Source organism: Camponotus floridanus, unplaced genomic scaffold (genome assembly GCF_003227725.1).
Source record: "Camponotus floridanus strain SB8 unplaced genomic scaffold, Cflo_v7.5 scaffold48, whole genome shotgun sequence".
Lineage (NCBI taxonomy): Eukaryota > Metazoa > Arthropoda > Insecta > Hymenoptera > Formicidae > Camponotus > Camponotus floridanus.
Genome location: NW_020229636.1, coordinates 1179346 through 1197790, shown reverse-complemented (window position 1 = coordinate 1197790; position 18445 = coordinate 1179346). Strand labels below are relative to the sequence as shown.

The window sequence follows — 18445 nt, the reverse complement described above, 5'->3', positions numbered from 1 at the left end:
AATATGTTTCCATTTCTAAATTAGAGAACATTAGATATTCTCATTCTAGTTTTTACTTATTTAGTTATAACATGTCGTCATTTATTAATTTTTTATTTTATTTTTCTGACATAATTTTTTATTTTATTTTTCTGACATAATTTAAGGATTTACAATTCTGAACATTTCTCAATTACAGATTGTCAGATGGATCTTCTATATCTTTAAAATGCAAAGACGGGCGCGCATTCGTTTTCTTTGAGGAAATTAAGGAGGGTGACTGCAAAAAGGACATGTGTCTTTCCTTGTTCTGCATTAGAGTCGGCTTCGTGTCGAAGAGTGAAAGACACCGCGCATAAATATCTCTGGCAGAGCACCAGGGCGAGTTTCCCCGTGAACTGTCGGACGGGATTACCATAATGGGCGTATCCTTCCCCTTTAGCTTAAGCATAATAGATCCTCCGCGTCCTCCACGATCCGCAAACGAGTCACGATCGTCGAAGCTCGGTAACCAGAACGATCTGAGAATCTGTAATTTCGACAGGATGTACGGCGATACGATTTTACCTCGCGACTAAACGACGCGTTTCTTCCGCGACAAACAAGGATCTCTTTCGATCCTCCGCAGATACATTATCCAACATGTTGATTTTAATTTTATCTCATGCATAGTGAATAAACGTTTCCTTCTATTCGGATTTTCGGATGCATAAAATATTTTTCCTTTATTAATTTTTAATTTAATGTTAATCATATACAATATTTATGAGAGAGTATGTGTACTATCTTCATCCTTTATACGTTTTAATTTAATGCTACAGTTTAAATTTCCATTCGTTTTCATTAATTTACTCTACGTACGTCATAATATCTCAAATTCTTTTTAATGAAAATTGAATCTCGAAATGTTATTTTTCACGCTTTAATTGATATTTATATAAGTTTATTAATTTTTATACTATTGTTACATCCTATATTTCATCGAGCCAACGGTATGTTTCTATGTTAACATCAATTTTCATTTATTGATAATTATTTAATACAAGCATCTCGTCGACACATTGACCGACTTTATACTCTCGTAATTCTGCTCCAGATGTATTTTTTAGCGAACCGACACCATCCTAACTGAAAAGAGCTATTTAGGGCAAAGTGCGAAACGAGAAAGAGAGCTTTGTCGGTCGTCTTTTCTCCTGGGAGACTCTCCGAAAATCCTTGAGAATACTTTTACGCTTTATCGGTCTAAAGATAGCAGAACCAACGCGACGTATCCGATGCGGCTTTCGCGGTTGACGAGACACGCAATGATAAAAACGTAGACCGCAAGAAAAAACCGAGAAAGGATGAAAAAAAGACACGTGGTTGCATTAATAAAAAAAAATTTCTGCGATATATTTTTCGAGATAATTAATGTGCATATCTTAAAATGTACTGCCATCAAATAGTCGAATTTTAAAAGAGAAGTATTAAATCAAATGTTTTTTCATTTATTAATTATAATACGTAATTTAAATATAATATAAATTTATATAAATTTGAAAAAATTTTTTTGCAATCATTTATATGTTTTTCACTCTTATTTTATGTGTCTTTTTAAAGTAAATAACGTAATAAACTTATCGAAAAAATGTACAAAAAGTAAATGTCAAGTTTTAATTTAATTTAAATGTGTCTAATAAATATTGAATTATTAATATAATTTATATGTGTGTTATTTACAATATATAAAACGTATAAAAGAGATTAAATCCGCAAAGCTGGTGAACATTGCACAAAGAGAGATTTAAAGGAAATTTCTGAGACAAGATTACGCTAGTTTGATACAACGATATATAACAGTATCCTGTTATATATATACGTACGAGGATACGTGCGCCGATATCAAGTTATATTAGCTCGGCGTCCGCCTGTCTTGCGTTGCATCTGGCCGTTCGACCAGCGCATGCGAGGTCGGAGACACCTGAGACACGCGACGCGCACAGAATTCCGAATATCCGCGCGGGGGATTCTTTCTTGTGTGTCGTGCGAGAAAGTAAGGATACGCAAACCGTACACGTCCGCGCTCGTATACGATGGAACGTAAACGATGGACGGGGCCTCGGCACGAGCGTCGCGCGTAAACGCGACCGTAAAGCCTAGGAAAAGTTTAGGCGTTAACTTTATTGCGCGCTCTACATCACGTAGATGATACGAACGCGGGGAAGAGCTCGGCGAGAATGCACTAAGGCAGCTTGAATTATGACTCGCATTACCGCCAGATATGAGCGCGGAATTGGCGGTGTTTCTTCGAGCGCAAGCCGAGAAACTTTATATCCAGCATCCGAGGCTAAGCGCATGTAAATGTTTGCCAAGATTCGCGATCTTCGAATTTTCGAGCCTCAAATTAGTAAAATCGAATCTTGTCAAATTTAATGCATCTATAAATTGTTCGAAATTTAACAAGCGGAATGTTTCATGCATTGAAAGAGAGGAAAAGACCAAAAATCCGATTATATAAATTAAATAAATATATCTTTAAAAGAGAGAAAGATTCATCCCTTCTTGTGGATATAATTACACTCCTCCAAAAATGGGGTAAAAATTAGGTTTTTATTTTTTTCTCAAATTTGAAAGTTAAAGAAATGAAATTAGGTGGATATTTTCTACTAGTAAAAAGATTATTTATTAATATGTTTTTCAGAGTGCTGTTATAAGGGAATGAAATTAGCAACCCCTATTCAATTTTTTATTAAAACTTTTTAATAGGTCAGAATATAATCATGTAAAAATAAAAAGCATTAAAAAGTTTGATTTATTTAGAAACTTTTATTTAGAAACTTTTTTTATTTCTTTTATTTTTTTCATAAAATCAGTTTTCAAGAAAAAAAATAAAATACGTTATCATGTACAACACGATGCTAAATAGCACAAGTTTCGAATTACGAGAAGTTAAATTTTAAAATAAAAATAAAATTAAAGTATAATAAATGTTGGAAAAATTAGTAATTGATATATATATATATATATATATATATATATATATATATATATATGCAATCTATTCCCTGATAATTACATAATCTGTGCGTAAGGAAGGATGGTGTCGACAATAATGTCACATCGGATAAAAACGACGAATAGCGACGAAGATGAGGAAACGCTTGGTATCGTAATAGCCAAACGAGAGAAAAAGCCATTGTTCTCGCAATAATTGGCCCCCGGTGAGTTATGATGCGGGAAGGTCGTAAACTTTGCGGCGGTCGTCCTTAACGATTGTCTGCCTTTATGTATCGCCTGCTCGAAATGTCGCCGCCGGTTTCATCGAATCTTCCGCGCTATCGTAAATTACGATTATACGAGATACGAAGAGAGAGAGAGAGTTACGACAAAATGCAATGTACATCCGTGTCGCAAAAATTGTGAAATCTCTCTTGCAATTTCGTATATCGAGTTGATTCGTGTCTTAAACTGTAAACCACTTCTTATCTTCTTTAACGGGAACTAAAATTCAATGCAATATCTTTGCAAAAATTTAATTGGAAATTTATATGTATATAATTATTGTTCTTATAATTTTTTTGCATTATATTGCGAGAGAGAAATAAAAATTATATGTAAAATGGTATCAAGATTTTATCAAACGAAAAATTTGTCCTCACGATGTCTCGCGTTGATTCTATGTAAAATTCGCGAATAAACGAAGGAAACAAAGGAAACCGGCGACAATATCAGCGTCTTGGAAGTCTGTAGAAGAGACAGCACTGTTTCCAAAAATTTTACAATTCACATAGCTACTGTTGGATATGAAGTCGTCAAAAGTGTAGAACGCAGGTGAAGATCAGAAGCGGACATTAAGCCTGCTGTGAAGAGACGAGAAACCGGCATAAACTGTTTTACGGTCCAACTTATTATATCTGCGCGATGTGGACGGGGCGCGATTCCAAGCTGCCGGGGAACCGGCGATAAAGCTAGGAATTTAATAGGCGCGAAAATGCGACACGTTTTCACTCGGGATTTTCATATTCCCGCAATAATGACGGCGTGATATACGCGGACGACAACCCCCGGGTTGCGCGATAGACGCGTCACTTATCCGGAAATTCCTAAGCTACGAGAAGAACGCGAGACGCGATGAGAAAGACGTCGGAGTAACGAGACACGAGTTGAGCGGATGATAAACCTTTGCCCGCGGCTAAAAGTGTCAAGATGTATTAAGGAGGATGAAATAAACGTAACAGACATCAGTATTTCCGGAATAATTAAGACAGGGGAAATGCATATGTACCCAAATATGTACAAATTGTACGTCGTACAGATTAATTTATATTTTCCAATTTCTATAAAAATTATTCCTATAAAAATTATAAAAATTATTTAACTAATAATTCTCCTATAAAAATTATAACAATTATTTAACTAATAATTCTCCTATAAAAATTATAACAATTATTTAACTAATAATTTTCCTATAAAAATTATAACAATTATTTTATTATATAATTATTATTACAAAAAATTATCGCGAGCATTATCTAAATCCCTCTGCAAACATAATCCCAGTTTAATCCGAGTGGAGTTTTTTGCACATTTTAAAATACACATAAATCACTTTCTCACAATGTTCAATCAAAACGTGTCGGATGCTCGTTGAATAATATCCAAGGATTAATTATCCCTCACGAGAAGCGAGCAGCTATTGGAAAAAAACAATAACGTCGATAAACTACCGCTGCTTTCTCCTACCATTCCCCTTCGTCCTTCTCTCGCCGTTTCTTGCCGGTACCCTAACGTCGGGAATATCGAGATCGCTTGAATGGCAAAACGATCGACAATTATTAACCGCGATGTGGTATGCCCTACGGTAGATCTACTGGACGCTTTTCCGCAAGCCGGTTTCGGAGCGTTCCATTACCGGCAGGACTGGATCATAAATCAGACCGGGGGGAGAGGGGGAGGGGAGGGGAGGGGGAGGGAATCTACGCGAGTGCAAACCGGTACCTCGTCGACGATTCCCTACCGCGTTCTCGTAGGTAGCTCAATTAAACGAACAGACGTGCACGTGCTATCGCGAAATCCGCGATAGAGAAAACAGAGGGGAAACCGGCTCAAGAAGAATTCCCGTCTCGTTCGATCGCCATTTCCGGCGCTCGCGTCTCCCCGAGCGTTCGGCAAATACCAGACGGTACACGCGAATATGTCCCGTGTCTTTCTATGCGCGCTCGGCACGTCCGATATTCGATATTCAATATCCCGAGCGTGCATACGTCCACGATTCCCCTCTCGTTTTGCAGTCTTCCCCCCGCTGCCCTCTCCCCTCCGCGCGGTAAAATACAGATTCTTTTCTTTTTTCATTTTAAACGCAACGAAATTACCGGACAGCGCGAATATTCGATAATTATGTTAATACGATATCGAGAATATGCTATTTTACGATAATTCACAGAGCGATATTCGAGATGGAATGTAACATTAGATTGCGAACCTCTACTTGAGAATCGCGATGCCCTTTAAAAATTTCGCGTTATTTTCGTTTTTTATTTTAAAGAAAGAAGAAATTATATTAGTTCGCAAATAAAAATAACGAGAGAAAGAATGAGTTTATTAATTGTGAAAATCAAATAATCGACACTACAAATTTCCCTTCGAATCGCAAGATTTTTATATTCGCGATGAGGGGTCAGCTATTTTTGTTTAGAATAATTCAATATAATAAAGACGCTCGTTGACATTACGTATTGTCCTAAATGTATCTACTTGTTTTGGATAAAATTTTACCTCATAAAATATGTAAACACATTTTGAATTCACGCGAAAACTTTGTAAAATATCATATAATCAAGACGTCGCTTGCAGAGATGACCTTTTTTGATAAAATAAATTCCTATTCGATATTTTCATTCGTTGTTTTCAACCAAATCAAAACTACGGATGAATACCAGAAAAATCGGAGACGAAGGAAATCGAGATATTCGGCGATACATTTTCGAGACAAGGCAAAGAAGGTGGGAGGAAACGAGGTGCAAAAATCAAGCGACACCGGAGATAAAGAAAGAGCGTCTCAGCAAACTGGTCCCTTCTCTCTTTTCGCTCCTTCCTGTTTTTCTTGCCCCATCTCTCCCCGATCCAGAAGCAAACCAGATTACGAGCCACTTTGTTGATCGGCAGGCGACGATCCGGTTGCCTCGTTCGCGATCGCAGAAAAATCGAGATCGCACGCGCACGAGAGAGAATCGAGATCGTCGAACCGGCACGAGCGGCATCGCACGAAACGAGGAAGCGGAATGAGAGAACACGTTCCATCGCTAATTAGGCGAGCAACTGTTGCGCTTTATCGAATGTTCGCTAACGGAAAGAGAATTTTTCAGCTCGTCGCGGGGGAGCGGCGCATTTATCTCCCCGAAAAGATACAATAGGCAAAGTACAAGTGCAGTCAATAATAATTGGTAAAACGAAATGTGCAAGACAATGTTCTCTACCTTTACATTTTTGCCATGCAAATAATGTAATTTCCTTATTTTCCCATTTTTTATTTTTTAAAATTAAAAAAAAATGAGTGATTGTCTAGAGCACATATTCAATCAAGAATATTTTAAACAAATTTATTTGCAAGTTATTAATTCACCTACTCATTAATTTCGGAATTAATAATTAAATTAAAAACTTTTGTGTAAATAAATGTATGTAAAGAGAAATTAATAATCCAAAATTGCGAGAAATTATGATTTATATCTAGATATTTTCAAAGAAAATCAATTTTATTTATCGCTAAATTCTACTATAATGAAGATTGTCAATTCCGACTTCTTGTATCCAGAACTTTACAATCTTCATCAAGAAAACGAGGGAACCAAAATTATTATCTATAAATGCAGTTACACAAAAACAGTTTTACTATTTCGCGAAACGACAGATGGCAACCAATCGCGAGCGATTAATTCGCCGGGACTCGTTTGACAGATTCATGGCGTCGATCGATGGTGAGACTGTATAAGAATCGATCGGATGAGCTCACAACAGCACACAATGATCGTAGATTTATCCGTACATTGCTGTAAATTGAACCGCGATTCTAACCGCGGTGCTAGAATATCAGCAACTCGCGTGATGTAGAGAAGAAGCCTGTAACATCATCGCTGGATAGTCGCCGATGCTCGCCCACGATTGTCCTTTTCGTAGGCGTGCAGATGCGTTAATAGCGTCGACAAAAAAATCCGCTGGAATTTTAGTTTGCGAGAATAAGTTTTATGAGGTGTGCGTCTGATTCATTAATCTCTCGTCTATTGACAAGAGATCCCCGCCCTGTTGTGCCATATACATTAATATTAAAGACGGAATAGTTGTTTTCTCCCACGCGAAACTTCTTACAAAAATTTTTTTTAGATATTCTTTATACGTTAATTAATTGGCAGAATAAATATTTGGTGTATCGATAAAATTAATCTTCTGAGAGATCCTCTTTTTAAATTTGAAGTTATATTTATCCTCAAATATTCCCTTCTCTTTAAAGCAAAATAATAGTAATTTTAATTAAATTTGTATTTACCCAAACTCTTTTATTTCTTAATCTGTAGCTATCAATTACAACCTTTCACTTCTTATCTTACAACTCGTAAACATTAACCTATTCTATATTTGCCAGTCGCATATTATATTGTCTCAAACGGTACAGGTAACAACAACAGACATAAATCAATCGGGCATGTAAATCAATCGTGCGGAACATTATCTTTTTTTAGTTACTAACTTGAAATGCGCGACATTCGTCGAGTCGGAGAAGTCATGCATAGAGTCCATAGGAATTATGAGATGCGTTCTCTGTGTCATCTTGAAACTAGCGCGTTGACGATTTTACGAGCGTCTGGATGTAATTATGCAGCCGACCAACCAGCGCGACTGACTGAGCACAGCCATAAAGTAACATGACATAAGTGATAGTCATTGGTCCGGCGAATTAGCAACGTGACATTTATTAACCATCGATCCCAAGCCGCGATCTCAAACGCATTTGAGACAAAACGGTTGTCAACGTAACGCAAATTTTTAACGACCACTGCTCCTCTCAAATGTAAATTCGCACTTCTTTATTCTTGGGGATTCTTCTAATTCGACGTCTTTTCGAATTACGCAGAGGCACGAACAAAAAAAAAGAGAAAGTCAGTGATTTTGTGAAAAGTAGGTCGACTCAATATCCCGGAATGAGATGCTAATATCTAAATCTATAAATAAAAGATAAATATAATAATAGATAGTGAACGATTAAATTAAAATGTATTATATTTTTTATAAATATGACTGTAATAAAAAAAAATCATCTCAAAATTTAGTCCTACAACGTGTCATGCATAAAGTTGAGATTAAAAATAATGTGACGTTATCAAAAAATCAATATACCCGTCTCGATAACCGATATCTAGCCTTCGATGTGAAAATGTCGCTCACGCAACAATAATAAAGCACGCCTCTAGAAGGAGACGGAAGAACAGCTGAGAGAAGACGAGCTCGCGGCTGCAACAGGAAGAGAAGCCTGGCGCGTCTCGCGAAAAAGCGCGAGAGGAAGAGGAGCGAAAAGACCTGACGCGGAGTGGCACTCCCTGTCTGTCGACCCACGCCGGCTATCTCGCGGTTTGCCACGCGATATTATTATGTGCACATGCCCATGTATCACGGGACTACCTGACAGATCGGGCTCGCGTCCGCGCGGGAGAGCGCACAACCGGCTAGGTGTGGTTTGATACTCGCGATTCGTCGTGTGCGACCGACGTGTACGATAAAATAAACGAGCTTGTCTCTCTCTCCTTCTCTCGAGGCCCCCTCCTCCCCTTTCCATCTCGCGCCGATCTATCATTCCCTCTCTTTCCTCTCGGTCCTTCTGCACCGTACAACGACGCCTGCACCGGAGCAACTTTTAAGGTCACAGACCTCGGTGGCTGCCCCCTCCTCCTTCTCGCACGGTCTCTCTTCGCTTCTTCTCCGCCACCAAGCAAAATGAGGGCGAGACCTCGCGAACCGGAGAAAATTTCTTAGTGGGCCTTCTCTTCGCCACTGCACTTTAAAGACCGACTCGTGATGCATTCTCGAATTATGTCCCTATCGGGTACAATATAGTATTATATTTTAAAGATACCGGTTAACCCGTTTGTATTTTTAATTTTTCAATAAGAATTAAGTTTCGTATGTTAAAAATTGTTGGCAACTTTTTCTTTAGAAAGTCCACTTAGCCCCTGTATCTGTCAAATATTAATATCGAATAAGAATGAGGAACACAAATCAAATATAAAAAATATGCTATAATCTGTGAAATTTCTTTAATATTTCGTTCTTTGTAATTTGTATTTATAATTAAGAAATATATTTTCGCATTCACATACACACTAATAAACTCGATGAATGAAATTGCGAATCTCTCGTTTACACACACACAGCGAGTTAACAGTGTTAGCGAGTGCGAACTTGATATCGAGTTTCACTAATAAACGCAAAAATTGGAAATGCAAATGCACATCGGCGAGCTCGTAGAGGTTAACGACCGACTGACGAGGTAGACTGATTAGTCACGAAGAGCGTTCGCCCACGTAACTAGAAATAAGATACCGCGACAGAGTGTCGGGAAAACGCGACAAAACGCCTATCGAATAACGGAAATTTAAAGTAACTGCAGTTTTATTTGTTGCACGCACGAGTCACGGCCTCATTAGAGTCTCGGTAGCGCTGCGTCCAGTACCGGTTCTTGTAAGAGCGTTGTAAAACAAAATATCGCGGTCTCTTCTATTACTGACAGATCCTCTTTCTCGACACCTTTATAAGATTCAGTTATTCTTGACGATTTTTCACACCTCTCCTAATAATTGTAGGTTTCTAATTTGTGTCTTTATTGGTGTTGAAATTAAAGAAAAAAAGTTTATGCATGCATTTACTGTATAAATATAATATTATATAATAATTATTAATATATATAATAATAATATATATATATATATAATTAATATATATAATAATTATATAATATTATAATTATTATATAATTATATAATAATTATAATATATATAATAATTATATAATAAATTATATAATAATATTAAAATATACATATATAATTATTATATAATTATATAATAAACATATATATTTGATGCTGCATGTGCAGTTCTATTCATGTAGGTCTTTGTATTTAAGCAAAAGCAAAGCAAGATTGTTTCGTTTGATCCATCACAATTTTTTTGTTACACTTGCATCTTAAAAATCTCAAATCTCATATCATCGATGTATCAAAGATGTACTGATAAAAGTGTATCAAAAGCGGATTACTCGAACGCAAACGCAAACGTACGTAAACGGATAAGGCTGCTGGACCGACTGTCTGAAGGGGCGAAGGGGAGAGAGGGGTCGCCGCCTAGCGAACCCCACCGAACGAAATCTAACAAAGGAAGCGGGCTACCGGCCTATCCTCGCATATTGCCCGGCTATCCTCACATATTGCCCGGCTAAGCGGATAAGGATATGGGACGCAGAATCCTCAAACGGCCCTCTGACAGTACAAAGGGAGCCTGATTGCCCGTGGATGATTTACCACGATGCGCTGGAGCCCGCGACACACTCCGCGATATCCGTGGAGGATCCACGCTAATAAAAGCCGGTGGGATATAACACGGAGACGCGGAGAGACGGAGGAAGGACTCGTCAAGGAGGAAAGGACTCGTGATGAGAGACCGAGAAATGAGGAAGAGAGCAGGAGGTAAGTGGTGCGACGTGTGTCGCGACAACAGCTGGATGACGCGTCTAAGTTTCACGATGCTCTTCGTTACATTTACTCACTCTCTTCAGGAGATCGATATTCTCGAGTATCTCCCCTTTTTCTCTCGACTATTATTAACTCACTGTAAGATCCGGAAATTTGCATGCTAGTCCCGTCTGCAAAGAATCTCTCCGAGGCTTACCTGAAAAAGATAAAAAATATTGTTAAAATTGCGTAATATCATCGAAATTAAATATTTACAATTAATGTAAGAAATATAATTTTTCCTTCTCTTTTGAATCGATTGTCTTTGTGATACGTAATAATTTTTGTCATATATTTTACATCTTTTATAAATATAAAACGAGATGGGTGCTTAATAAAATGTATATCTCTTAAATTTTTCTCTCGCGTATAAGCTTCTTGAAGAGTTAAGCATGAAAGGGTTCGGTAAAAAGCTTTTAAGCGATGCTTTTCCGCCAGCAAGAACGAGGAAACACATTCGCTACTGCCTCTCGTCAAAAGTTTCTTTGTTCCGAAATCTCCCGTTTCGTTCGCGCGCCCTCGCTGGTACAAGTTTATGATACAATAGAGGCGAAATAGCGAAGTAAATGCAGGTAAGACATTTAGCCGGTCGAGCGTAAGAACGAAATATCTCTTACGTTTCTTGCAGGATTATTTCCCTCCCTTCTGTCTCTCTTTCGTGAAACATCGGGAAGGGGCTAAAGCACGTAATGAAAATAGTCCCTCCTAATTCGACGTGATCTCTGACCGCATGTGGCTCGTCTTCTCTTATCTAAAAATAATCCCCGCTCGACCGACCGATTCCCCTCTCATTACGATCTCGGTAATAACGGTTGTGCCGTCTACGATCTACCATTCGTTTCTTGACGATGACCATGTATATATTGACGTACGTGGGACTTATTGTCAGACACATAGAAAGAATCTTTGCTGTTATTTGCGAAAAAGCTCGCTTGTCAAACACACTGAGAAAAAAATCTGGTTGCATTAATTAGAATTTTGGTAGATTCAACCAGTATGTCTCTGTTGAAAAATGGACGAACCAGAATTCTTGTAGGAATTACCAGATGAATCTGATTAATTTCTTCCTGTTAAATTTAACCAAATTTTCTGGTTAATAATACTAAACTCGCCAGCACCAAGTCGTCTGAAATTTTTTCCATCTAATCTCAAAAGTCTGTCTGTTTAATATTCTGAATTCCAACAAGATTATTGGATAAATTCAATCCAGATTATTGAATAAATTATTTTTAATTCAGTTTGTTAGAAATTAAACTGATAAACAGTGATGCAAGAAGAGGATGCAGCTCAAACACACACAATCAGAGAGCTAGCGTCTTCTTTCTGCTCGTAAGGGAAAAAAAATATATACTTTGGATTTAATGTTAATACTAGTTCTTTATATACATTTTATGGCAAATATTGAATACGAGTTAAGTTAAGAGTGGCCTAGCGGCAAGCAAAGAAATTAATGTAACAAGAAATTTTATAGATTCAATCAGAAAATACTAACCAAATCCTTATAGTAAAATCTATTAAAAATTCTAGTTATAAAAAATCGAGTCTTATCATGATAACTAGAAATTCTTGTTTTAACAAAAATGCTTTCAATCATATACGTCTTGTTGGTACAATCAAACGATTTTTCTCAGCGCACATATGATAAAAAAAGATGCGTGTTTATGATATGAATTTTATTAGCGAGAATAAAGAGAAATAGTAATTTATGCTCATAGTTTTGAAAGGCAATTTGAGAAATAATAATTGTTAGGCAATCTCTCCCATTATGATACAATCGAGATGAGTGCACGTCGTAATAGAACGATTTCAACGAGGCCTCCCTGCCGTTATGATCTCGTAATAACTGTTCTCTACCCTCGTCAGCATGTATAGCCAGATCGCATAGCAAGATACAATTCTATCTATTAGACATCCCGACGAACGCACGCCAAGAAATGAAACGGAAAAGATGGAAAAGAAGCAGCATACGCCCGTCGTTTCTCGTGCCATTTATCAAATCTTGATCCATAATCTGGACCACTGAAACAATGGCTACCATGCAACATGCCTTCTCTCTTTTTCTCTTCATCTCATTTCCCGTGGATAACATCTCCGCGGAGATTAGAAAAAGTTAATGGACAAGAACGACCTCCCACAGAGCGCCTTGATTCAAAAAAGTTTTAAATATTTCAAACAGAATGCGATGCCAAATATGATTTATCATTATTATTAAAATGTAAATGTTAATTCATAATTTCAACTAAATTGTAAATATTTATATTTTAATAATAATAAATCATATTTAACTAAATACTAATTTATAATAATTTAATATGAACAAGGAAAATGAAATATAATTTTAAAAAGTTAATTCTCTCAATATAAAAAAAATTTGATTACAATTACATTTACATTTTCCTAAGAAAGATAATCTATATTTTATACGTAAACATTTTATAAAATATTTATATAAATTTTCTTGTAAAATACATATGATTTATTTGGCATGGAAACTTCAAGAAATATTGAATTTCCATCGACTTAAACTCGCGTGTCCATGCTAATTGTGTTTAGAACAATGTAGCTTTATTATAGTGACGATGAATTTATCTAGGGAACAGAATACGCGTCGATAAACAGCCTAAGGAAAGAAGAGGACACCGCGAGCGACAGCTTTGTTTCGTATCAGGCTAATCCTAGCAGGCTCTCTAATTTTCTCGTACGATCGTCAAACTAACATCACCTACCCTCAGTTAGAGAAACAGCGTCCTTCGTCCCACGGGAGAGCATTCTCGGTCTATCAGCAGCCCCGCGCTTTTCGGCTGTCAGCTACAACGATAGAGCGTAATTCCGAGCTCTTATCAGTCGGCACCTTCGACCTCGAGGGAAGCTTTGTCGTTGAAGGCAGTGAGTCAGGAAGAAGGATAATCCTCCTTCTCGGTCTCAGACTATCGGCGACGGCGAAGAGCACATTTCGCGCTTCACGCGGCGTGCTTGCTCGTTACAAGGTGTTAGTTATCTGACCGAGAAGGAGAGAGACTCGGAAGACATCGAGAGATGACGGCGGATGTGTCGGTTGAAGAGGTGTCAAGGTAGGTGGAACCGTCTGAAAGCGGAGGCTCGAATGATGGAGGGTTATAGACGGGGAACTTGAATGAAGTTTGGGGGGAGGAGAGCGGGGCGAATCGTGTAATCTCGTGGCTACCGGTAATTTGCATATCTCCTGCGTTAACCGTTCGGTACCGCCGATGTGAATGACGGGGGATTTCTTCATCTACACGGTCGAAACTTCTTTTGTGTATATGCAATATGAAAGATTCGCGCGATAAAAGAAATCTATTCTTTCCGCCGTGAAAACATACACCGAATTTGCTGCGCGAGAATTACTTCTTTGTATTTAAATGATGATTAAAATAATCTTAGGGCACAAAATAATACATGCAAAGTCTAAAATAATCCCAAATATTAGAGTCTAAAAATAGAAAGAATGTTATAAAATATTTATCGATAAATTTAAAATGCTTCCCAATTTGAGCTGTATACTTCTGCAATATTTTTTTCTCAAATTTCTTCCATCAACCTGAATATTTATATCGAATTTTATTTGCATGTGTATCTTTCGCGAAATTGCCTGTGAATCGCATAAACCGACACGTTCCACACGATCAAATGAATGACGTTGCACGTGCAAATCGCTCGTAAATTGGTATTGGAACGAGAAGGAGCGCGGGAGAACAAAGATGGAAGCTTCGAAGAACGAAGATGCGCAGGGGGGAGAAAGACGTCGTGTAATCCTGCCGCGACCAGTAATTAGCGACATTTGCATATCTCTCTCGCTGACTGTCCCGCGTTACAGGAGCGGAGAGGAAGCGATTTACATGCGAATGGCCCCACTTTGAGCGTCGCAAAAATGACTGCGTTCTCGTAAATAAGAACTGTTTACGGATGCCGAAGAGCCTCCATACCGTGGGAGAAATTGCCGAGCACCGAGGAGCTAAGAAGAAGCCGCAGAAAAGCTCCGCAGAGTGATTATGAAGTGCGAGAGAAATCACAAGCCGCAGGAGATAACCGCGTGAGAATTATAAATTAAATTTTTTACGTATATTTTTTTTTACATAAAAATATGAGTCTGCGGCTGCTTGAAAAGTTTCTTTGAAACCTCTTAAAGTTAGTGATAACTAAGGATTATAATTAATTAATTAAGCAATATTTTCTCTTTTATATTATACTTTTATTTTATTCTTCCACAAATGCGATTTAAAAAAAAAAGAGACAAAATAGAAGACACATTCAAGCAAAGATCGAAGAGTTTATTCTTTACCCTGATAATTATGCTCGATAAAAGCGTTGTAAATGTCAGTCTGCCTTGAAATCGTGCAGATCGAGCAAAGTTTTGCCGGAAAGTTTCACGAAAAAGCTTTAACGACAGAGGCGAATGTTGGTCGTCCTTGCCTCAGTATTTCGCTTTGCATAATTGCGGCATAATTCGCGCGCTTTATCGTTCCTTCGTATCCTTAATGTCTTGAAAAGTTTCAGAGCCCGATCCTGAAAACCATGGTTGGGCGGCGACAATGCCTCGTTAGAGCCTAATGCGACCGTGAAAGAACTAGGATTAAGAGTTGTAAACCACCTTGCAAATTGACGACTGTCCTTGGAGCGCAAAATCCAATAGCATTAAGGAGCAGCGAGAAAATAGATCTTTGTATGAAAGAAAATTAAATCTGTCGGCAAAATAAAAATTGAATAAACATAAAGAAAACAGGAATAAAAATAAAAGCGTAATAAGTTGTAATAGAGCTAACGAGATAAGGTATACACATATCTCGATGTGGACTTCTTTCAACTGATGATGTATTGAGAAGATCGTTCGTGTAACGAGAAAAATCCGGCTTTGAATCGTAGGAATACGTAGGAGGACATGTGCCGACGAAAATTGGAAATACAGTTTCGGCAGGAGGATAAGATAGGGGATTCGCGAGGGTGGAAGCGTAGGTGAGTCGGAGTAAGACAACTACACGAGCGGCACACGCTTTATTGCTAATAGGATGTTGCCCGGTTAATTCCCAGCAGAGAAGCTGACTCGAACGAACGGAGAGTTCGTAAAGTTTCGGGAAGAAGGCGGCTGCGCCGAGAAGGTAGTAATGCGAAAGGAGAGAGAAGACTGCGCGCAGGGCAAGGAGATGGAAATGGAGGTGGAGGTAAAGGGTCGAATTGCGACGGGGCAACCCCTGAAATTTTACTGCGAAACGCCCGTCCCGATGAATTTGCATGGAAATTCGCCGCCGAGGCGAGACGTACACCTCGTGAGAATTAACTCAGTTACGTCTAATGAGCGTCGCGAAGATGGCGAGAAACTTCGTGGGAGATGCCGCCGAAAAGATGGCCCTCGCCGATCGATCCGCCCAAGTTTGCGCTGCACATCGGTACCTGCGTCCAAATTCGACATGAATATATTAAACAGGTCGAGAGTGACGGGTGTCTTAACTTTTTCAGCCTTATTCCAGCTATATTTGTGTCTGTGTTTTTTAAATGTTTTTTCTTTTATAGTTGTTATTTTCGCACTGGTGTATTGTTTACTCTATTCTGCATTGATAAATAATAAAAGTAATAAAGAAACTGATATTGCCATTGATACGATTGCGTTTATAGGCAAAATCGCAAACAATTATTGTTTGTAATTATTACGAAATCGAAATTTGTGAATTCCTTGCGGTATTTTGTGAGCGAAAAATAAAAGCTATTTATGCGGCTCGTTGATTAGCTAGCTTATACTTTCCATGCCAAGCTGGATGGAGATTACAGAGGATATAAAATGAAACGGCTGGAGCTTATTGGCCGTCAAGCAAACGTCGAATAAAAAAATTTACGAAAAAATAAATCGTGAGTAAAGGGGGAAGGAGAACTCGTGCAAGAATGAGGGAAATGACGAACAGTGACATTCGTCAGAAACATAGGAAAGCGCTCGCGATGTCGCGCCGGAAGTTGGGCGCGGCGCATGGAACTCGTTTAAATTATGAAATTACTAAGCCCATGTATAAGCCTGTCCGTAAGCTTCTTACGAGAATTAACTAACCTCATAAAATTAGTGGGTAGGTGTAAACTTGCTCCTCCTTGCCAGCCAACCCCAGACATCCCGTCGCCCGGAGTCCCCCTCCGCAACCCTCCCTCTTCTTAATGCCGGCCATTTTCGTGCCACGCGAGCGGCGCTATGGATGGAACCCTTCCCTCCCTCGCCATTCTAGGTACGCGACCCTCAAAAAGCAGAACCCTTTCTCAGGCATTCGCGCGGCGTCCTCCGTAATAGTCGCGGTTTACCTTCCTGCTAAAATGTCGCAAACACGCGGAAACATTCTCGACATTTCGTGAAATGCCCGGAACGGAACACGAACCCTTTCGCAATCCTCGCATGGGAGGCAGAAGTGTTGGAAATAAAAATCAGAGCTCGAGAGACATCTCTTCCAATCAACTCATAATTACAATTTTAATTATATTTCTAGAGAACACTTTATCGCACACATGATATCGCCACAAGGCCGGTTCTAACCTGAGCGGGGCTTGGTGCGATTTAAAATGCTGGACTTAAAACTTTTATATTATCTTTCATTGAAATCTATTTTATATATATTTATTTTTCATTGAAAACAAAAAACATATATTATTTTATAAATATAGAAATAGTTATTTTTGTATATATTACATATTTAAAAATAACAAATACTTGACTTTTTGCTTCGGGATTTAAAAAAATTTCATATAACAATATGTAAACTTAAAATGTCGCACAGATGTTGGACACAGACTGAGTAATTTCCATTTATATATGTTCTAAGTTATATAAATAATAAAACTTTACTTTCGTTTGCACACAATCCGCTGGGCAAGATTTCTAACCTACTAATTGTAAGGCTATAGTATTAAGACTAACAATAAGACTAAGGCTATAGTACTAAGACTAAGGGTGCTATTACACATTTGTATGATAAATATAATATCGGCTTAATACATGCGATAAGCTTGTTTTAATTAGCTGTCGGATAGAGACATATGTAATATTTGCATTATAATGAATTTGACTGGATAGCGCGGGGTCGGTCAAATCACGACCATTCGCACGTCATTAACGCCGGCTCTGATACCACGTTATACGAGTAATTTTTCATTAATTTGAAGGAGAAATTTTCAAGTCTACTCGCATCCTCAGTTATACAAATGCCCCAAAAAAATAATCGTTTCTTCAAAATAATAACGAAGGGCCTTTAACGAAGAAAGTTTCCGGGCGGCGCGATTACCGGCTATTCATACCATTTCTTCCAGCTGGATGAACATGTCTGTTATAGGTATGTAAGCACCCTTAAATACCGGTCTGCTCCGCATAAATTAAGTAAAACCGCGTGTTTAAATGCAAAGCGAGCCCCGCGAATAAAATGGACGCTCGTGAGGAAAGAAGAGACAAAAGGAGAAGCAAGCAGCAAAGAGCTAGAAAAGTGTCTCGGTGCTTGATTCAGCACGTTTTGCTCTAAATATGCATGGAAGCGCGATCAAAAAAATTTTACATATATTTTTTATACGTGTTCCTGTGCGTCTCCCTCTTTTTCCATTCTAAAAAAATTGAGTCACGTAGCGTTGAAACGGAAATAGCGACAAGATGCTTTTCTCCGGCCAAATCAATATAAAAAATAATGATAAGGCAGATCCATATCAGGGACAAACATTTCTTTTTATCGATAAAA

General features: G+C 38.2%; 2 protein-coding genes across 3 annotated transcripts in view; both read right to left on the bottom strand.

Moving 5' to 3' along the window:
* LOC105258730 (headcase protein) overlaps window positions 1-18445 on the bottom strand; it is a 146264-nt gene that overhangs the window by 25216 nt on the left and 102603 nt on the right. The window lies entirely within an intron of this gene.
* The window catches only part of LOC105257529 (facilitated trehalose transporter Tret1-2 homolog), a 30347-nt gene continuing 22741 nt past the window's right edge, over window positions 10840-18445 (bottom strand). Inside the window, exon 3 of the mRNA XM_025412138.1 lies at window positions 10840-10893. The gene's annotated coding sequence lies outside the window, so the exon portion shown is untranslated. The remainder of the gene's footprint in view (window positions 10894-18445) is intronic.